This window comes from Glossina fuscipes, unplaced genomic scaffold (assembly GCF_014805625.2).
Source record: "Glossina fuscipes isolate IAEA_lab_2018 unplaced genomic scaffold, Yale_Gfus_2 27, whole genome shotgun sequence".
Classification (NCBI taxonomy): domain Eukaryota; kingdom Metazoa; phylum Arthropoda; class Insecta; order Diptera; family Glossinidae; genus Glossina; species Glossina fuscipes.
Genome location: NW_023998422.1, coordinates 5,443,237 through 5,466,558, shown reverse-complemented (window position 1 = coordinate 5,466,558; position 23,322 = coordinate 5,443,237). Strand labels below are relative to the sequence as shown.

Here is a 23,322-nt window from a genome sequence, read left to right as displayed (position 1 = left end):
GTGAATAAAACAATAAAAATACCATAATATTTCTCCATTCATACTGTTTAAGGTAAGCAATTGAACGACGTCTTGGAAGTGATTATGACGACGTTTAAAACTATTTCAATTTAAATGTACTTAACTACACTGCGCGATAATTGAGGTGTTACAAGATGTTTTCTTTTTGCAAAACGAAAAAAAAATTATGCGGAATGTTGGGCTCCTATCGGTAACTTGGTTAGAAAACAAATGTTTTTTTTTTTCAAAAATATTCAGAAAATTTCTTATATTATTAACTGATTTTTTATAGGTTAGATCAATTGAAGTGGGAGGGCGTGTTAAGTGTGAGCGGATGTATGCAACACCCAGACGGAGCTAGGGCTAAGCTTTGTCTGTCCGTCTTGTTTTCCTGGGTTCAAGCTACCGGGTGCAATTTTTGAGGTATTTGATGCAATTCGGTACATCGATGTTTGACTAAGGACGAACGCTATTGAAATGGGTTCGGACCGGACCAATTCTTCCCCATGCAACTGTCTTTTGTTGGGAAGTCGTTATATGAATAACTGAATGAATCTGTAGGGCAATGTAGGATATTTATTATTAATTTGGGGGCCGTGGCTCATTAAAGTCTTTTTACTCATTTGTATTTAATGTATTAGGTGGTTGGGAAAATTTTAATCAGCGACTTTTACAGGTAAAAGTGATAAGGAAAAGGGGAACACCAGTGTATATAATGGTTGAATTTGATGATTTCGACTTTTCTCCACATAAAATAACCGTTTTCCATTTAATATTACTGATTTATTCAGGGATCATGGAGCGCTCAACAATCCTTTTTCTTCCAAATTCATTACTATAAGATATCTGCTGCCGAAGTCCGTGGTTCGGTGGGTGGAGCGCTGCCAAACCAATACAAGTTTTTTTGACATGATATCGGCATGTTGCCAAAAATGTTATAAAGAAAATGTTGCAGAAGAGGATCGAACCTAATTTGATTAATACATATTGTACCAATTTCCCACAACAAATGCCTTTTTCAAGTGCAAAATTTTTGCAAACTCTTAACATAAATATCATTAAATAGTTTTAGTCATTAATTATGAGTTTAGTCATTAATTATGAATCTTAAGAATTTAACGGGGATTTTTCGCGCACCGATCATACCCTGAATTTGTTATACATCTTCGATTTCGATTAATTTCAAATCCATTTATGCATATAAACTAAGAAAAATTGTCGTTGCAACTTTACGATGACGAAAGTTCGATACACAGATGGATGGATGGACGGTTTAAGTCAAATTCGGTTACACTTTATTGGCGCTTTGGTAATCTGAAGGAATTTCGATAACTGATACAAACACAATCACAGTACTAATATTCGACGATCGGTTCAAGAAAGATCGTGTTCACGCTTTAAAATATTTATGACTCAATATCGAAGACTATTTATAAAGTGTATATGAATACAAAGTGCAAAGTCGTCTCACTGTAAATAATTTTGCATGTTCGTTATCTTATTTCAGAAATTGCAAATAGTTCGTGACTTTTTAAAGAAAAGGCACTACACATAGACATCGGTTATATCCGTCTTAAACTCGCTTTGGTCTTTTCAAAGGCAATTAATATAATAGAATATTAAAAGAGCTTTCTAAAGATCGAAAGAAAACCTTGTTTCCCTAAAAATTAAAGTCGTTTCATCATATAAGTCTTCTTACTAAGTCTTCTGTGGCAACGTTCAAGCTCAAGCGTATCTTTGAATGGTACCCCCCATCCTTGGTGGTGACTGTAAAAAAGAGAATAGAGAGCGCCACCTGCGTTCTTCGGCAGGTGGCGCTTCGAGTCTTGAATATCCAAAGTGACGAAAGTACTACAAATTTTACATAATTGCGGTAGAGCCGATTAGTTTATCGGTGCACTTGGTTTCAGGGATTGTAATTCTCTGTACTATCGAATAAGCAGTATATGATTGCATTGTGTGCATTCTGAAAAAAAAACAAAGGCTTCAACAAGCGAGTGCTGGTCAATTTGTTCCGGAGATTCGGCATCAGATTGAACCCAAACCTAGTCTAGTCTTTATATATATATTTTTTTTATGATAAATATAACACAATAGTAGAGATAAGTAAAGACATTTTCGTCGACCACGGCTCCGTAAAAATGGCCTACGCATAGAACGGCCTTTCAAAATAAGGCATTACATGGAAAGTGGCCGAAGAAATCATCTGATCCCAATCATTTTCCAAAGCATGTTGAGCCAAATTTTATTAAAATATGTCAAAAATTGCGACCTATGGGTTGAACAAGACCAATGATCAGTATAACAAAAGGTAGGCCCATGTCAAATCCTTCTGGGTGCATACGCTTCCGTACCAACTTAATTTTCACTTACTGGACAAGTCGAATATATCGCTGAAAGCTGAAGAAGAAGTTCTATGAGCAATTCAAGTATTCTGCTCACAGAGAGAGAGAGAGAGAGTGAGTGAGTGAGTGAGAGAGAGAGAGAGAGAGAGATCAGAGATATAACGGATCAGTTTAATCAAACCCCGGGGCGTCTTGCTAGGTAAAGGCCATTGAGATGGAAAGCTAAAACTTTACTCTAAAATGCTTTGAATTCAAATTTTGTTAATTTTTGGAAAATTTTTCTTGCTCGGGTTTTTCATTCACGTACCAGCATTTGTTTACGAAGTATTAACGATAAGATAACACAGATACGGTCTATATATTTACTTAATCTTTTTGAGATAGCATGCAAAAGAATTAAAAAAAGAAAGATGGGTCAAGGCGAGTAGAGTGTCGGTTTTTGAAAAGACAAAGTCCAATTTCGATCATCAAAATGCTGGTGGTTACTGATCCCTTCCCACAATTATCGAACTTAAATTTTGAATTGTTATACGCTGCTTCCTAATGCCATTTTATTTTCTCTCTTTTTTATTTGTCTACCTTCTTACGATCGTTTCGATGAGTGTGTTCGGAACGCTTTTTGCTTATGTCTCTATATCTGCTAAATATCATATTTTTTTATTGTATATTCATTTTGTTTATTTAAAACAAAAAAAAAAGTTTTTTTTTTGTTGTCTTTACTCATATCTTTCTTTATATTCACCATTGGTGAATTTTTAACTGGTTTTGGAAGCAATAACAGCGAAGTGAACAGTAAACAAAATATCTTATCGATATTCACCGGTACACATAGTCAAACACACTTACGCATGTAGCTCTAATTTCCCAAGGTGACTTTGATCATCACCACACACCACACACACCACACAATTATTATGTAGTGGTTGCTGTGGTTGCTCTTATCTGCTCCAAACGCAGTAAATACCGGTTTCTTATTTCACTCTATAGATTTTAATATATTTATATATATATAAATATATATATATATATATATATATATATATATAGATGCGGCGACATATGATGAACACAAAGTCCCTTGTGGCTTCTTTATACGTGTGCAAATGCATGTGAGTTTTGTAGTAAAAAAAGTCGTGTGCTTATGTGCCTGTGTGGGTCAATTTACATTCAACCAACACATGCATGCTTACGTACATACGTGTGCATATATTTATTTATTTATTGTTTATAATCTTATCTTACACATGTTGTTTATTTACATTCACTTAGTCGTCGAGAGCAAAGAATATGATCGCTTTCAAACACACCACACAATAATGAACAAAAAGCAAGAGAGAGAGAGAGAGAGAGAGAGAGAGAGAGAGAGAGAGTCGGCGAGAGTGAGAGAGCGAGGAGGAAAAATTGAAAGATTATATATTGTAAGGAAAATGTTATGATATTATAGTGAGTATGAGGTGAATACTCAGCCAGTTATTACTCTACAAAAGTATTATACGGAGTTAAAAAGTTAAATAAACAGTTGTGGTGAAATATGATGTTACATTTAATGACTTCATGGTATGAGCATTCAAAGTACCTTTTGTGCTTTTTTTCGGGTTTTTTTTTTTTCCTTTTTTTTTTTTGAAAAATGCAATGTTTGCTTTTATTTTATAATCTCGCTCAGCTCGCACATTTCATATGGCGAAAAAAAAAGCCAAAAAAAAAAAGTCATTGTCTTTGATCATCTTTACTGTTACCACCGTTTGGTTAGTAAATTGTTTATTGCGTGGTCGATATCATGCAAACATTTTGCGTTTTAGTTTTTCCACGTTTTCAGACAGTTTTTGGTGATCTTGTTGTTGTATGCATTTTGTAAATTGTGTTGAAAATACTTTTTATTTTTTCGCTACCATTACTGGGGAATGAAGGCTTTCGTTTACCTTTTATCTGTTTTGTCTGCTTTTATCTCTTTTGTTGATTGTATACAGTCTGGTTTTTGGTTGGTATGTGTAGTGGTTTTATGGGTCTCAATGTTCTTCTGTGTACATTGTTTGCTTTTTTTTTTTGGGTTACTTGCCATTGTTGTTCAGCTGTGGCATTTTGCTTGATGAAAGACCCGTTAAGCCTTCTCTACTTTCCCCACCAATTGCAAGTATTAACACTAGATAAGGTATAACTGTTTTCTCCAAGCCAGATCGTAGTAAATAGTGGGCGTTCATAGTATATTCATATATATACATATATATATATATAAACATTTCTAATGATATTAGTTACCGGGTGAGCACGGAAAAAGAAGTGTGACAAGATTTATTATGACCAAGCAAGATAAGGAAAAGTTAATATATTTCAGTTTTTAAAGATTTAGTGCAAAAGAGTCGTTATGTCAATTATTCCCCCATAGTTAATCACATATTTAAGGATAAGAAAAGAAAAAGATAAGCAAAATAGATATATTTTGCATTGTTCTTGGGATAGTTTCGACCGCCGTCGGCTATATATCAAATTACCTCAGTGTATGCATCGGAGATCCTTCCATACGTGCTTGCATACATATTTTCGATCAACTAACTCACTAACTACGTAGACTTGCTTGCCTGTCTATTGTTTTGTGTCTTCAAAATGGCGGCTTTGAAACTAGAAAGCAAATGTGGACTTGAAACTTTTCTTATCATCTCACACTACGGGCAAATTTTCTATTATCTCTAAGCATTGGTTTAAAAATTGCGCAACGAGCAATTTAAAGTCTTCTAATTTTCCTTTAACATAACTAGACACGAAGTTCGATGGAGTTATCGACACACGAGCACGTAAATACGCTTTTTAATATTCACAATACGGTTTAATATATGATATAATATGGTATCTGATATATAAACATGATAGAATAGATGCGTGGTTGATGTATTGGGTAAATGAATCTACGGTTTATTTTGCAAGCAAACATCTTACATCGATGTCGTGAATATTAACAGGTACGATCCAAGTCGAACATAAACAGAGGTCGGTAAACTCGAACGAATAGCAACGACTATCAACTCCCTGCAATGAGTGGTGAGTTTACCGCTGTCGACAAAGTATGCGTTTCTCTTACTATCGAAGGAAACGTCTTTCGATTGTAAAATTCCTGTCGAGTAACACATTCATATAGCGATCGAGTTTTCTTGATATCCATAACATAACCTCAGCTCTCTTCTCACTTTCAGTTAAGATATTTACGTAAAAGTTGTTTCTATCGAATGCGATCGTGTGATCCTTCGTGTGAGTGCTTTATTTATACGTAAATTATTTTCTCAATGTTTTCTATGCAACAGCGAACGTGCTAAAGTCTTTTTTAACTTGGGAGTGATGGTAAGGTGACAGAAAACGGGTGCGTATAGAAAAGGGTAGTGTTTTGGCCGAAACAACAATTGTCTTTTAAAAAGGCTTAGCCGTTTTTTTTTCCTCTTAATCACTATCCCAGCTTAGAAATCGTGAGCGTAAACTTGTGAATGTTCTAGAAATTCTATGGAGCCTACCTTTACCTTCATCCTTTAAAAACAAGTAAGCACCAAGACTGCTTAGGACATGAGTTGGTCACAAGGACAAGGCAGTGTGCTTAATTTCATTTCAGGGGAATCTTCGGATGATTTTTTTTCTTTTCTTTTTCATATAATAGAAAGAGGTTTTCGCTTACGCTTTCGCTCAACATGGCTCACTATGTCACTCACTATCCCTACGACGAAGTATGCTTCACTGTAGTGAGATTTGAGCCGGTCAACATCGACTTGGTAGTCGAAATTCTTACCTACTCGACTATGCAGCAGATTTCTTAGACAAATCATGGACTTATGGTTTTTGCAGGCAAAACTAGAAGCTGGATTCCTCCACCGAAGAAGAAGAGGTTTAAATGCAAAATTCGACCTTTGGGGCTCTGCATTGCAAACACATATGCCTTGGAGGCTAGGACTTTCTCCCATATGCATTATATCCCTTCGACGTGATGCACACTCTTGAGAAGTATGCAGGAGCAGTAAATTCCATATGTAATCTACTCTCTCGAGTTGCTCTCTTTGCATCTAGTACTTGCGAGTCTTATTAGCGTGTGTGAGCAGCACAAAATTTTTCCGCTTATCTAAGTGTTATGAGCAAGATAGGTAAATATTCACATATCACCACAATAAGGAAGTACACTGCGTGATATTCCATGACAAAAAAAAGTGGTTTTATTGCAGTTTTTAAAAGTTAGAAAATTGAACAACAACGTCAAAACAAACGGCCAAACATGGGGTATAACCTTCGAGAATGTCTCATAAATAGTTCTTTCCTCTGTAATTTATTCTTGAAGTTTCTGTGTATGTGTGTGTGTTTCTCTATTATAAGTAGGAAATTTCTGTAAGAGTAGTTATTTTTTTTGGATGGATTCTGTTTGACACGGTTTATCTCTGTCATTTCGCTCTCACACCGCAGGGGATAATTTTTCTGCAAGCGTTGCACATTTTGCTGTCGGCTTCGAATGCAGCATTTTTCCTTAAAAATGCATTAATCAGATCGGCTTTTTTTCTCTTATGTCTTTTTTTCTAAGTAAGCCTAACAATTTCTTTTATTTAATAATAAATGTTTTCTGCGTGTGGGAGTCGAACCCACATCTTTAAACTCCTCTACCATAGTATAATGTCAGTAAACTCAATGCTTGAACAATAAAGTTGTGGTCGGCTTTTAAGCCATAAGTTAAAATTATATTTTTCCTGTCTTTATACATATATACATATATACATATATGTGTATGAATACATTAAGTTAAGCATTCGTCACGAAACGTTATTATCGAGTACATATAGATTTGTTTTGTTTAATAATCGACTGCACATATAAAGGAAAAAGAATATGTATGTGAGTAAGTATCTGTCTATCTATCTAACCTTACAATCACTCATTAGGAAGTGTTCCAATATAATTAATGATTGTTTTTGTCATATATAGAAATTACAATTTCTTTGTTTCTTTTTCATATTCTTTTGTTATTATAAAATAAAGTTTACTTCTTCTCGTCGTTGTCGTCGTCGTCGTCATCGTCCCCTTCCTCCCCCCGTTCTCTTTTAATTGCTTCGCACAGTTCATGCTGGTACATACCGAACAGGTATTGCAAGCAGGCAGGCAGGCAGGCAAGCAGGCAGCATATCAATGTCTACAGACAGCCTTTGAGTAGACGATAGACGATATATCGATATTTTTCTAACTGTTATATACTTTAAGATTTATTAGACTGGCGCCAATAGTTTAAGTAATTAATGGAAATTTATTTGTTATGAAAATGAAAGCCAACTTCATACACAAATGAAGGAATGAAAAAACAAAAAAAAAAAAAAATCTAAAAGATTTCATCAGCAGCCAACACGTACGTATATATATATATATATATATATATATATATTGCGTGCATAATTTTAAAAATAAATTAAAGTTAAAATCTAAAAGACTTTTTTAACTTTTCAAATATGTCAACGGTACAGAGATGTGTGGATTAAAATGCCGTCATTATCACGTACATAGAAAAATGACTAAAATGTAGTTGAAAAATATATATATGAAAAACAATAAAAAAATAAAATATATATATACATATGCGTGTGTGTGTGTGTGTGTGTGTATATATATTATATATAGGTGTATATTTCTGTAGGTGAAAGGCATACGAAAGGGGGGAGTAAAGAGTTGCGTTGTAAAACACTAACAACAACAACAACAACAACAACAACAACAACTAAAAATATCTACCACTACCAATGCATAACAGAAACCAGCTTGAGTGTTATACTACAAATGCTGACAGTTGGTTTTATACCTGCATGTAAAGCAGAGAGGTGAACCTTAAATTATAAGCAAAAGATAGAAAGAGACAACTATAGAAGAGTAAAGCAGTGTAAGTGTAATACGAAACGATCAAGCTAATGATTTTCGAAGTATACCAATCATTTCATTCTGGCTTAATGGTAAATTATGTTAACGCATTTACGTAGGTAGAAGAAAGATTAATCAGAAAGTATATATTTATATATATATATATATATATATTCTTATTAAAATATTCTATAAGTTAAAAAGATATTAACATTTGATTTAACTTACCTTAGGCTGGGAATTATTTTCTTCAAAACAAACCGTAGTCGCTTAAAGTAATCCAAAAAAAAAAAAAAAAAAAAAAAAAATAGGAAGAGTTTAAGGCTGGTTTTTGCAAAATTTATTAATTTTAAAGGTAGGAAATTATTTCGAAAATCACTTTTAATGGAAAAAGATAAACTTAATTTCTTTTATTTCCGATATTCTCACAATTTATTTTAAGCTTATAATTAATTCGTGGTAAGCGGTATCGTTTCTTTTCTGGTTTAATGATATTAACTATTTTCTAGGAAAACTTATTTATAACCGTTTGGTCTGCATTGATAAATTTCACTTAAATGCTTTAAAGGCTGGATCGTTACTGCGCGATTTTGATGTATACGTTTTTAACACCTGTTGACGTTAAACTCAACTGAGCTCTACCAAATCAATAAACTCCTCTAATAACCGTTGTCCATAGTTCATACTGAGTGTGGTGAGTTTTTTCTACTCTCTCTCTCTCTCTCTCTCCCTCTCTCTCTCTCTCTATTTTTCTCTTTCTCTTGGCATAAGATTCTTATGAATATTTACGAAAAGTATCTAATGAATACATAGTAATAGCAAAATTTACTCATGCCTTGCACAAATTGCATACATATGCATCTGCATTAATAGCTCGAAACAGTAACGATGCATTTCACAATCGCTAAAAGAAAAAACGCCCACGATTTTTACTACACTTCATTATATATTGGAAAAAATCAAATTAGTTCAATACTTCTCTTACACGAAAAGTAACATGCCTTCCTCTCATTTTTAGTACGAATCGAAAGAGGCCTATTCACTTGGCAGATCAAAGGTCAACTTATAATATGCAAAAAAATTATATATACCTTTAGTGTATCTCGAACAGCCGTATTTCCAATTTTATTAACTGTCAATGTAGTAATTAGCTCCTGGAATATGTTTTCTTCATAAACATTTATGCGGACAAACAAACCAATAAAAACATACCCTGCGATCCGAACCAGTTTTAATAGAGCTCATCTTTGGGTCAAGTCATGTCGGTGTACCAAGTCTCATCAGAATATCTTAAAAGTTGCGTTCGGTAGTTCAAATGCAAGCAAACAGACGTAAGGACAGACAAACAAGCTGAAATTGATTGGAAAAGTGACTCTGAATCGATCGGTATAGTAAAAGATGGATCGCTCTCAAGTTCTTCTGAGTGTCGCATACATTTGCACAAACTTAATATACCCTTGTATTACAAGAATTGGTGAATTTTAAGTGCTGCATATTAACAGCACTATACTGGACCACGACCCACCTTTAAATACCATACACAACCCTGCAGTTTTGATGCAATGACTTTTCAAAATGAGACATTATATCGAGAGTGGTTTGATTCGAATCATTTTTAATAGCTCTCGTGTTTAGGTCAAAAGTTGTTAGTCCGCCAAATTTCATCAAATTATTTCTTAAATTGTAGCCTTTAGGTTGAACACAAGAAAACAACATAAGTGGATGGACAGACAAGCTCAGGTCGATTCAGAGCCACTTTGTGACGAAAATATGCAAAATTATTGATGCTCTCTGAGGATGTTTTAATCCCTTCTGCGTTGTGAACGAGTTTGTAAACACCCTCTCTCTCTCTTTTTAACCTCGTATTCTTAATCGATTACGGAACACTTGCGTCAAATTTCAACTCGCTGCCTTCATTTTTGCGACTGCGACGATTGACGGGTTTCCCCAAATCTGGTGCAAGTATACCTTCGTATCACAAGTATGGGCTATAGACTTTTGTAGTCATACGTAAGGTGCGGTGCATTAAAATTAAATTTTGACTACGAATAAAAAATGTAAGTTTCCGAGGTAGTTCGCCTTTTTATTTGTGAAGAATGCACTCCAAAACACATAGATAGACATGCCTCGTAAGCGGCAAAGGAGCGCTAAGCAAGTATGCATTTATGGTAATTTTTCAAAGGATTTTCATCTCCAAACTGTTTCTCGGTTTGTTGACATCATCCATTGCTATCGATCGAAGCGAGACTTTCGTCGATTCTTACTTAACGACAAGAGGATTTCACTGAAAAATTCGAAACATTTGGAACTAATTTAAAGCGCATTAGATTTATGCATAAACGCAATGTTTTCGATCTACGAAGAGAAGGGGCGAATCTCATATATAGGCTTTCCTGGTAGAGCACGCCTGGAGGGACGCCGTCTCTATCCCATTTTTTGGTGATCGGTATAGCATACGAGAGAGAGAGTTATATTCAATTTGAAAAGCACTGTTACTAATAGGAAGGATAAGAATAGTTTTTCTTATCCCAGCAGACAGCTTCGTGCCTCTTGTATGCTTCTTATCCAATCAATCAGCTAAAGATGAATAAAGTTTCTATTACCCTTTTTAAAGAAATTATTTAAGCTATAAAAGCAATGAGAATTTTGTTTAAATTTGTACAACATTGCTCGTACTACACTTCACTACAAAGTACGAATTTAATTAATTTAATCAAGACGTAAATAGCGTGAAATTAACTAATACCAAAATTAATGTTCATTTATATCTATTATCAGAAAAATGTTCAAAAGGTTCTTTGAGTGCATTCTTTTGCAAACGTTTCTAGATTTATCGCTGAAGAGGATGGCGATATATTCGTTTTGTCAAAACGTTTGCGGAAGCGATTCATAGGACCTATATAAGGGGCATGTATTCTTGATTAGCATCAATCTCTCCGTCTGTACGTCTTTGTGAAGCCCGCAGTAAACATTTTTCTCTTCGCAAAAATGCAGATATGACATGACTTCAAATTTCCCGAACCCATTGGATGTTCCTACGTACATATTCGTAATGAAGATAAGCCAACTTATTTAAACCGTATGCTTACTGTAAAACTTCAATAATCAACATCGTCACCTCTTGAGATTTTGCTCAGTCATAATTTCTTCCACTACAATCCATACAATGATAACGTTTTGCAGGTGTATTCTATAACTATATTCTATAACTGATTCCACAGTGTCTACACAAGAATGGAAAAAAATCGACTACGCATATAATTTTCTTGCTTGTTTCATTTCAATTGGAAAGGAAAAGAAAAAAATTTTTTTTATTTCTTCCCCTATAGTAATAAGGAAAACCTCTCTGAAAAAGGAAAATTTCTAAATAATGGGCAAATGTGCAGAGATGATTCTATAAATTTTTGAACATTCATTTCATCTTATATTTTTTTAATCTAAACATATGAACGCACTAAGGAGGAACGTGGCCCACACTTGGTTGCCCCCCATCACTTCGCTTAATACAGTTACTCATATAACGATTTTTGGAAATAAGGCTTTATATGTGGAGTGGTCGAAAATAAGGACCTCCGTTCGGAGCTATTTTCAATAGCGTTCATTTCTAGTCAAAAAACTCGTCAGTGTATCGAATTTCGTCAAAATATCTCAGAAACTGCGGCCTGTAGGTTGAATAAAACAAAAGAAGACAGACGGACAAACGAAAGCAATTCTAAATCGGTCGGTATAATAAAAGTTGGCTCTATACCAAGTGCTTTTCACTTCTGTTTCATAAATCCGGACAAACTTAATGTACTATACATATATACTACAGGTGGTGTTGGGTATAAAGAAATTGCTTTTGCATTCTCATTTTAGTCCAGAACGGCGAGACTTAATTACTGCTACTTAGACGAAGAATGGACAGAAAAGAAGTTATATGCAGTTTTGGTCGCATCTTTTAATACGAGTCGCTTGCATACGATACGATACTTGAGGTAAATGTGTAGCAAAGGATATCTTATATTATGACATATATAACATATACCGTATATTTCTCAAATCATACCTGCTTTTTCAAGTTATGGCGGAAATTTTACTAAGGGAAAATATCCAATTTATGTTTCTAAACTGGAATGAAGAACAAATTTGGGATTGTGGGACAAAACATAGACAGATCTCATAGACTTCGTAGCCTCAGTCTAAAGAGTAAAGCAGAACATTTCAAGACAAAGATTGGTTTTCAAAAATAATTTTTTTTACAAGTTTTGCTTGTGGTTACAGCAGACAGACAATCAACAGATAGACAGATCGATATGTTTGCATCGATCATTCATGTGTTTGCATGCGTTACATATATTTAACAATTCGAACATGTGCCGTCCGAAACAGATATAAATAAAGGAAAATTAATTTATTTTATCTTATTGAAACTGAAATTAAATAATAGTGTCTAAGTCATTGAAAAAAAAAAAAAATGAATAAATAAATAAATTGAAGTCCCTTAGTGAATTCAAGTTACCTAAAAGAATAAATTTTAAATTGATTGATCAATTTCTGTTTATATAAACCCTCTCTGTGGAAATAGGGCGGCATCGCTGCATTTACTAGCTTCCCTTTTTCAATTCAACCGTTTATTTTGTTAAAAAATGCACACACATTCATTCATTTAAACATTTAAATTCATTTAAATGCACGTATATGAGGGAAATCCAGGATGGCGAATGCTCGTAAAAATTGGTGAAAACATCATCGAAATGTAAAGCATCTATATAAAAAAAAGCATAGAATATGCGTATATTTGTCGGCATAACCCAGTTAATAAAATTGTAAATTTAATTAACATTTTTGGCTGTCGTCTGAGTGATTCATTTGATTGCGTGTCGGTTTATTTTCAATATGTAAACAACCATTTGGCTGCTTAAAGGTTTATTGGGAAGCCAATTAGGTTTGAGTCTGCGATGTTTGTTTTTGTTTTTTTTCGAAATTTGCTTTATCAAAACTATCAAGCCTAAAAGTATGCTTTAGAAATAACGGAAAAATAAGCATAAGTGCGATTTTGAACGTTAATGAATTGATGCCTGTTTTTTTTTATTCGGCACTTTTAAATGAAAAAGGTAAACAATGTGGAAAAAAACTATGTTAAAAAACTCAGCCAAAACTAAAAAAATGATAAAAGTGAAATGATTGAGTTTGATAAATACATTAGAAAAAATTTATAGAAAATTAAATAGAAAATTGACGAAAGAAATCGAAAAAGTAGCACCATCCACCTTACTTGCATATCAATTGTAACATCGTTTCAACATTATTTGTAGTCGAAATCTCGAATATGAAGAACAAAACATTAGCAAGAATATGTCAAATTTTAAAATGCATTGTCGGAACGTGGGGAATCCTCAATATCGAAAGGAAAACAAATATTTACGGCTGTGAGCTTTTCTATGCTTTATGCCAGTGAGGGCGTTTAGTACGACAACATCCGGCAAACTGCAAACTCCCTTGAGAAACATTAAAATAGGATAAGTTATGACTCTCGCTGCACTCACTAGTGATAGTTCAATTGATAAGTTCGTGTCATTCTAACGACCCTTAGATATTTAAGTTGGATGCTGATAAGATGATAAAATTCGGTAGCAATATTTTTATAGATGTAATAAATAATAAATCATATAAAAAAGTTATTTTTTCTCTTTTTTATGCCTATACTTGACAGTGCGCCCTCATCGGAACGAAAGCCGTGTGCAAATTTTCAGCATGATTGGACATTTGGAAATGTCAATTGGAATCTTCTACGCTGAGATGAAAACAAGTTAAAGTAAGTAAGAAAATGATATTCGGTAGTGATTGAATTTTTTTCTTTATCCCCGTTACCCTAAACAAACGGATAAGAACTAAATGTTCATACTTTATAGTATTGGGCTGGTACCACCGATTTTTTCTATATTCGGAATAAAAGTGAAATTTATATGGGCTTTTTGTTGCAGTTTATGAATAATGAGTGAAAAACATGGAAAGCAAAGTTACTGACTGTGTTTATAGCAGGAGGATATGGGCGTTATACGCGTGTCATTTTATCGGTTTAGGTCTTTTTCAAACTTTTACGCAAACTTGTAGGCGATATCTTCATTTTTGGGGACGATACTACACCATTGGACAGACGAACAGACGGACATGGTTAGGTGCATTCAGAATCTGAAACTGGCTAAAAATATATATACTTTGTGGGGCCCTTGGAACTTGCTTTTGAGCATTATACAGGTATTGAAAAAAACATTGAAATTTAATACATTATAATATTGGGTAGGCGTGGCTAATTTCCCCCTTTTTATGTAGATATTACAGCACTACTCTTAGAATGTTCGTTCAAATTTTTGTAGATTTATCTGCCGTAGTTTACCAGTAACCAGTGAAAAATCAATAATTTATTCCTTTTAAAATAAAATAAAGTTGTTGTCAGTTTACGTGATACTGTCAACCGATTTAGACCATTTTCAGTACCAACCTGGGTGCAAGAATTTCCAATGTTCCTGCAAAATTGCCAATCAATGGCTTCAGAAGGAATGTTGTCAACAGATATTTCACAGATGGACAGACGGACAAGGTTAATTCTTATTCGATACTGATCGAGAATATATTTACTTTGTAGAGTCTCTGAAACGATTTGGTAAAATGAATGCACCCTCCACAGTCCGTTGATGGGTATAAAAATAGACCAAGACGTCTGCATTAAACCGGTAAAGGAAAAATTAAATCTTTGCAATACAAAGGACTATTGGACTATGAGGCTTTCGTCATTTCGGAGATGTCGAATTTCGAGGTACTTAACCGACAAAAAGTATGCGTCAAAATTTAGAAAATCGTGACTAACTTATTATTGTTTTGTTAAAAAAAAGGCAAGTGGGACAGCGAACCAAAGCACGTGTATAGCTCTTTGTCATGATAGCCAGAAATGCATTTGTATAGATTAAGTATTTTGTATGTTTGCTCCATGCGCACAATAGTTATTTCATTTGACTTTAAAAATATATCGTAAGTCGCATGCGACTTTTAATGTCAGCTTACAAGTCTATCTAGTGTATTTAGTGAATATTGGAATTTCGACCTTATAAAAGTTGCTCCCTCAAGCAGCATAAGAAAGAAGAAAACCACAGTTAGACTACATGTTGCTCTTTGACAAGCTTTTTCCTGCCAAGAAATTTGATGTTGTATTCAAAATCTAACCGAGATATTGAAGACAACAAGATTTGTTTTTTCCATGTCCGCTTAATCTTAAAAACGTATAGCCAGCAAATATGAGTAGAATTATTATTATAAACTGAAGTAAATTCAATTTTATTTAGAGTAAATCTGACAGTAACCACGTACAGCATTTATTGGTAAGATAGTAAAGTTATTCTAACACATAGTTGAGTGGCTGATCTACGCAATTATGTAGAAAGTATGCAAAAACCAATACTACCCACATATCCACTTACCGACCGTCTCGGAATGTCTTTATTCTAGTTTGAACTGCTTACGGTAAAACTGGGTCATATGTTCTTTATTTTCTTCATTTTTTTTTTTTAAATAATGTAAGAAGAAAAAAAAAACAAACAAACAAACCAACTTTCATTAACATTTTGTTTTTTTTTTTTTTGTTATTCATTTAGTTGTTTATAAATTTGGTCAAATGACAAATAAATGCAAAAGAGAAACAATAATGTTTTTCTAAATAAACTTTGACCTCAATGTAACCTAAGCCAAGCAACAGCAATGACCTTGTGTGGCCGTAATACACAACATTAAGTAAGAAAAAAAATACATATATATATATATAGGAAAACGTATATATATATATATATATATATATATATATATATATATATATATGTAGGAAAAAATGAAAAGTTGCTTTAGCATGTGTAAATGTGATGAATAAAATTGTACGAGTACGTATGTACGTATGCACAAGTGCTAGTAGATATCTCGTAAATATGTGTTTAGTAATATCTTTCACCATACTTTCCACGCCAATCTAACCGGCAGCAGTGGCACCAGCAGCAGCACCAATAACAACAGCAAAGGCTCGAAAAAAAAACACACAGACTTTAAACCATTAAATTATAAATGACATCAAATTGTGTGACTTTAGTTTTCTTTTACATATACTTTTCCTTCAGACTGCCAACGCATTTGTGGGCAATCATATGCTAGCCGTTGCACAGGCGTATGTGTAGATGCATAGTTGTATATACATTAAATCACACACATGTAAAAGAAGTTCATGTTCACAAATTACCGCCTGCAGTGTTTTGCTTGAATAGATACAACGCACACTTACTTAACTAACACACGTATTACATCTATATATGCGTTTGTGTGTCGGTTGACGGTGCGATTTCCTTGCACCTTCTGCATTTGAAATGTCTTCAAGTTTTCTGGTTGTTGTTGTTTGTTTGTTTTCTACAGTTATCGAGCATTCTATAGTATTGTCTGTCCGTCCGTCCGTCCGTTTGTCTTTTCCCCATAGTAGACCACCTGCAATAATTTCAAGCATTTGTCCAACTCTTTATGATCCTTGCCAATTTTGCCAATCAAGTTGCATGCAATGACGCACATATACATACATACATGCATACATGCATACAGTATGCGTCTATAAATTGATCTTTTTTCAAAAATGTTTCTGGTTTTCTTTTTCTTTTTCTTCTTTTTTTTTTTTTTTTTTGTTTTTCATTCGTTTCCATCCCGTTTCGCTTTGCCATTAATTGTTTATTGTATGCCTCTGTCTCTTTGTCACTTTAGTACATGCATATGTATGTGTTTGCATGTCCATGTTGCACAACACTTGCAATCAACTATCTTAAGTTAATCTTTGTGGTTATTCATTGCGTTCATTGTCAAAGCAATTCTCCATCTATTCATGCTTTCTAGGCTCGAATCAACAAAATTTCTATTGTGGCCAACTGCTATTTAAAATGAAATTAACTCTTCTGGCGAGAATTCGGAATTTTTCACAGCAACTTGAAAATTATTTCCTGCACACCTTGTATAACATTCATAACATTTTGCAGAAAAATGAAGTAAAAATTACATTTTGAATTAAACCGAATAAACCAGACGTTGAGTAAATGATTGATTGATGACTTTTGAAAGAGGAACATGCAAATATGAACGCAATTCCAATAAATAGTTAGTGTTCAACGATTTAATTGGCCTTAAGCAAGTCTTGCCAGGAAATTCTTTATAGAAAAGCAATATGCGTTGACTAGGTTTAAATAAAATTTTTAAAAACCTAACTACACCATCTATAGTAAGGCTATGTTAAGTTTAGGCCTAACAGCCGGCAAACAGATTCGAAACTTGAAATAGATTCACGTTTCCTAAGCCAATCGATTCAGAATCACATCTTCGAAGTGTGTGTATGAGTGCTTGTCTGTTCGTCTGTCTGTCCGTTTGATGTCTGGTTGTGCATTTTTTGCCCAAATTATCATTTAATTTTTTCGAAGTATGAGAATGAAAGTGATAGATTGAGACATCGAGGAGTATTGAAAATGAATTAGATCCGATCATTTTCTCGATCGTGTTGTTCAAAAATTGTACAAATTTTAACATATTTTTAGAAAAATTGTTTGTAAATAGTATCTTGGAGTTATAACACTTCATGAATCTGGAAAAGTGTTGTCGATCAATTTTGCAATCCCATCGCTCGGCAAAACGCTCCTAGGAATATTCTTATAAAAAATGAAGCTTTAACTAAGCAATTTTAATTTTTTTAATTATTTAAAAATTTATTCAGAAAAGTGATTTGAAGCATATATTTGCAATAGAGAATTTTCACCACATTGTGTATATACGTCCATACGTCGTGTGGTGTGTTCTTCGTATTTCACCCTATGTAAAACTTTTCATGAAAAGTATAAACTTTATGTGGTAGCAATGTTCAATTTTTTATGCTTTATGATGAAGAAGAAAAAGAATAATTGTATTAGGCAAAATCATAGTAGCAAGCTAATGCTATTTTGATTGACTTCTGTATATGCCAGCTTGCAAAATATTAGTTTTGACAAGGTTGGGATACTGAAGATCTATTTTGCCTCCATCTTGGTTTTGCCAGGATCGAAGCATTGCGAACACTTTTCTTTCACTCCTCATTATTCGCAACACTCTGTTTGCTCGCCATTTACAATGTTCTCACATTTAACTTTGGTCTCAGTAAGTTCGTAGATGTAAATATTACGAGCACCACTTCCTAAGCTGTTATTACTCATCACTTCCCAAACTTTATACTTCGAAGATTCTAGTTTTAGTCGCCATTTCAAAAATTTTAAATAGTGAATAGCTTGCTTTTTACTTATCACTTCCGAAGTTTTAAATATTGAATTTATGTTGCTTTCCTTTGGACTCGTCATTCCTCAAGTGTTAAATATTCAGATTATTTTTTTGCTCATCATTGCTCACGTCGTTAAGGGTTTCTTTTGCCTATCATTCCCCCTATCATCGCCGTAATTTTTCAAGGTTGGCCTAGTTGAAATATTAACACTCTGATGGCCGCCCTCCAAGTGGCATTTTCTCCCTGGCGTCGGCTCTATTTCCCTTTGAAGTATCGCACGAAATATCCGTGTTTTCCTTGAACTCCCAGGCAGTTGTTTGCTTTTCTGTTATTATAAGGATTATTATGTATAATAAAGTCTTCTATTTTCGTAACATTAGCGCTAAATTGTATTTACTTTATCTATTGGAATTCTTTAGAACCACGAAAACCGATTAATAAGCTAAGCTATCGGTCGGTAAGCGTCGGCGACAAAAACCGATTAATAACCTAAGCTATCGTTCGGTGGGTACCGGCAACAAACAACCGACTAATAAATTGTCGTGCGGCAAGCATCAGCGACAAAATGTCGATCAATTGGTTATCGGTCGGTAAGCCCCGGCGACAGAAACCCCTTCAATAAGCTAAGCTATCGGTCGGTAGATGTCGGCGTTAAACAACCGATTAGTAAGCTGTCGTGTGGCAAGCGTCGATGAAAAAAAGCCTATTATCGGTCTAGCCTATTAATAGGTCTCGGCGATTAAAAGCCGTTTAATAGGTTGTCGGTTGGTAAAGTCATAAGGAATCTCTTTTTAGTCAATTCCAAGTTTAAAATATTGACTGCATTTTCTCCTACTTTTCACGTTTCCAAGTTATAATCATCAGTCCGTCTAAAAGAAGTTTAAGAAAAGCATTACGAAGCATTACTTCTCAGAAAAGATTATGTCCCTTTGATTTAAATAACTAGGTGGAGATAATCTTAGCACTACCTCGATCTATATATAATTTGTTGATTTAATCTACGTTCACTTTCTCGTGTCTGGCTATTAGGACTTTATTGAGTTATTGCAAAATAAATCTCTTCGCAGACCTATTAAAATTCCACGATAGTTATTCACTTCGTCGAAGTTAATTGCTTCGATTTGAATTGTTTTCAAGTCTCCATCAAAGATTTTCAACGATTTATGCACAATCTGAGAAGCATCTCTCACATAAAATGAAAATTTTCGTTTCTCGTTTCCTCATTTAAACTCGTCTCTTATCTGCTATTAAGATGTACGCACAACTACTTGTTCATGTTATGCTTACGCTCAATATTTGAACGCAATCTCTTCAAATTTAGCAAATTTATTGCAACGCTATGTAGTAAGTCTGCATTTGTAGCCCCAAGTGAGTGAACTTATCTTATATGTTGTGTTATACGATTTGCTTATCATTAATAAATAAAACGTCTGTTTTGCTTCATTTTCACGTTATCATAGCACAGTGACACACATATTATACTTTTTATGCTTGTTATCCAAAAGGTGAAGTGTATTAATTTTTCCATTCCGTTTGTAATATTTGTAGTGTTCATCACAATCCACACGATAGACAGAAGTGTTTTAAATTAATTCAATATCTGCTCGTCTTTAACCGGAATTCTTAAGGTAAGGAAAAACTTACATAGAAAGCTGAGAGTTCGTCAAATGAGTGTGCTTCAAGAGTGATATTGATCGCAATAGTGCTATATGTAAGATCATAAAAATCGTGAACAAAAAGCGTGGAACTTTAATAATTTCGATACGATCAAAGACTCACTATAACATTATAGACATAAGCCGTCGAGAAAAAAAAAACCGTTTTGGCAATGGGGTGCTAAAGCACATGTGGCATTGTAAAGTAGAAATCCTCCGTCCCTACGCAATGGTTTTTTTTATTTTCGGTGAACATCTGTTACGTTTGATTTATTAAACGCGTCCGCGAATAGTTAAAAGCAAGAGGATCGTTAATAACCTCCCCCTTATGTTCCACGAATTATGTGAATCGAATTGACAATAAACTAAGCGAATGATAGTCAATTACCTCGTACGAAGTTTATATGGTTCTTGAATTTTCTCTTACTATTTGTCATGATTAACGAAATACAAATTCGTGGATCATGCATAAGGCACACCTGATCTAAGGTCAGAATCACTCGCACCAATGTCCCATATGCGATCCACATGAATAACTGAGAAGGTATGAATCGCGTCCACAAGATCCGTCTTCGCGTTAGAGTTTCTTTTGATCGCGGATGTGATGAGTGCTCAGTGGGTATAGGCAAAACTTTTACCGATTGGGCATACAGGTACTCGGCAGGCTCTCTATCTCTTCTTTCTGAACTGTCGCCGTGTTACACATATAGGGGATGTCGTCCCCATTGGAGAGCGTTGTTATGCTCTGTCCTACATTTGGTTTCTATAATACTTAGATTTTAAGATTTTTAAAGGGCTTACTTCATTGTTCGTGTTTATTTTTATTTTGCGTTTCTTTTCTGTATGTTTGTATGTTGAAAGCCATTATCACATTAAAAATATTCCCATTCATAAATTCATTATTAAGTAAACTGCGCATCTCTTGCGGTTAAACCTTTCGAAATGAAGTCATGCTTACGCCAGTCTTTAATATAAAGACAAACAGTCCCTGCGTGTGTGTGTGATGATGTCTGAGTAAAATGTAATAAATTACAACTACAAAGACTGCTGCAATGACACCCTCAATATATAGAGTTGGCTGACTGACTGACTGACTGACTGACTGACTGACTGACTGAATGGTTGGCTTGCTTACGGTTATGTATGCATATGTATACATATAGGCGCTCGTTTGTCTACTGTGCATGCATTTTAATCCAATTTATTCGCCATAATGCGTAGTCATTCGTAAGAAACCCACACAAGTATTTTATGAACATCTTGTGAACAATGCTAGATGCAGCTGAAGATAACTAACTAACTATACCAAAGTTGATCATACAATGTCCAATCACTAATAATATCTCTCACATGTACGTATGTATGCATGAGATATACATGTGTGCCTTTGCAATAAGTATAACAACAACGTTATAAGTACGTTTATGTTTTCATTATTTTCATTTCACTTTAGTCAGAAATGTTTCTTCTACTCATGCATGCTCACTACATATGTAGTGCGTGGATAAAAATTTATTTTGTTTTCAATTTTGAACATTGTTTTCATTATGTTGGGCACAAGGCATGGTAGCCGCTCTTGTGAATTTTTTCTTATATATATATATATTATTTTTCGTTGTCTTGTAAGTGAAACTCTAGTAAAGTGTTAAATTTCATTTGCTTGTTCTAGTGACCTTTAATGTTCCATAAATTGAAATTGATCTCATTTCTAAGTAAAGTGATCATTAAGTTATTTATGTGGTGTGAGAGAGTTTGGAAGAAAATTTAAGAAAATCTATATTTATCTTTGGCTGAAATTTAACCTTAATTGAATTCTATTTTTACGCTTCGTTTAGTTTAGGCTGCGTGTTCAGAAATAAATAAAGGTCTGGTTATCGTTAATTGCGTAAAGGGTGTTTTGTGTTTCTATATTGAAGTCGGCCACAGCCCACTCTTACGTACTTATCAGTGCGTTGCTTAATAGACTTGTGTTCATATAACAAATTTTCAAAACAAAGCGTTCTAAGGGAAGCGGTTGAAAAACTGCTCCGATTCGATGCAGTTTCCACAGTGCTCATCCTTGGGCCGAAACTCGTCGATGCACCAAATTGCGTCTTAATATCTTAAAAAGTACAACCTGCAGGCTGTGTGCAAGAATACCAGTCGGACAAACGGACAGACAAGCTTATATGAAAGGCGCATCTGTGTTAATTCCTTTTTGGCGTTCTGCGAATTTCAAGTGACGTAAGGTATACATATGTCTTTTGCTTAACAAGGTTAATTCGTATCATGTTCTAACGAAACGGTGTCTTACAAATACCGCGTTAAACATGGGATGCCTGCACCTAAGATGCCCGACAGTTTTGTTTGTATCTTTAAGATTATGTGATAAGATATTTGTGATTTTTAATTTTCGAATATATTTTTCGGTCGATAAGAATCGATGACTCGAATTTGAACAACTCTCATACGCAATTCATGGACAATGCACCAGAAAATTTCGAAGACTTCCAAAGCTTTAATTCTTTTTTCTTTGGCGTAAATTTTCACCAGTAAAAGGCTTTACGTAAGCGAAAGGAATGTGAGAAAAATTCATTAAATCATTTTATGAAATAATTTCTGTCGCCAAATAGTCCTTCCGATTACATAGTAACAAGTAATGACTAACGCTTCATATCACTGACAGTAATAAGCGTTCTGGTGGCAAATTTAAAGAGATAAGAATTAATAATGCTCCACCACAAAAGCCTTACTATATAGGGCGCTGGCAAGCATGCAATAGAATCTCACGAGGTTCATAGCAATTGCAGTCGTATTGTGCGTACCATTACTGTGATATCATTAATCGAAAATACGTTTCAAACGTTAAAATATCTTTGCCAACTTTCAGTAAGCGTTCGACGTTTTGGCGCTTAACCACAAACTTTGAAGTTTGCGAAACGCATGAGAAATTCTTGCTATACTCTTGAAAAGGTCGCTAAGCATTTTCATTATAATAGCGTACAACTTGAACACTTGTAATAAACCAAATTGAGAATAAGAAAGCGGTGACTGACGGAGTCTTTGAACCGTAATACTTGTGCAATAAAGCAAGCCATATACATAAGTTTATTAAATAACATATAATACGTCACTCAATAAGTTTGTAGGATGCCATGCAGACGCAGGATAGCTATTAAGGAATCCAACA

The 23,322-nt window shown here is 34.3% G+C and overlaps 1 long non-coding RNA gene across 1 annotated transcript in view; it reads left to right on the top strand.

Moving 5' to 3' along the window:
• LOC119635947 overlaps positions 1-20,126 on the top strand; it is a 70,574-nt gene extending 50,448 nt beyond the window's left edge. The window contains exons 2-3 of the long non-coding RNA XR_005247109.1: positions 13,900-14,001; positions 20,047-20,126. This is a non-coding gene — a long non-coding RNA (uncharacterized LOC119635947). The remainder of the gene's footprint in view (positions 1-13,899; positions 14,002-20,046) is intronic.
• The last annotated feature ends 3,196 nt before the right edge of the window (positions 20,127-23,322 follow it).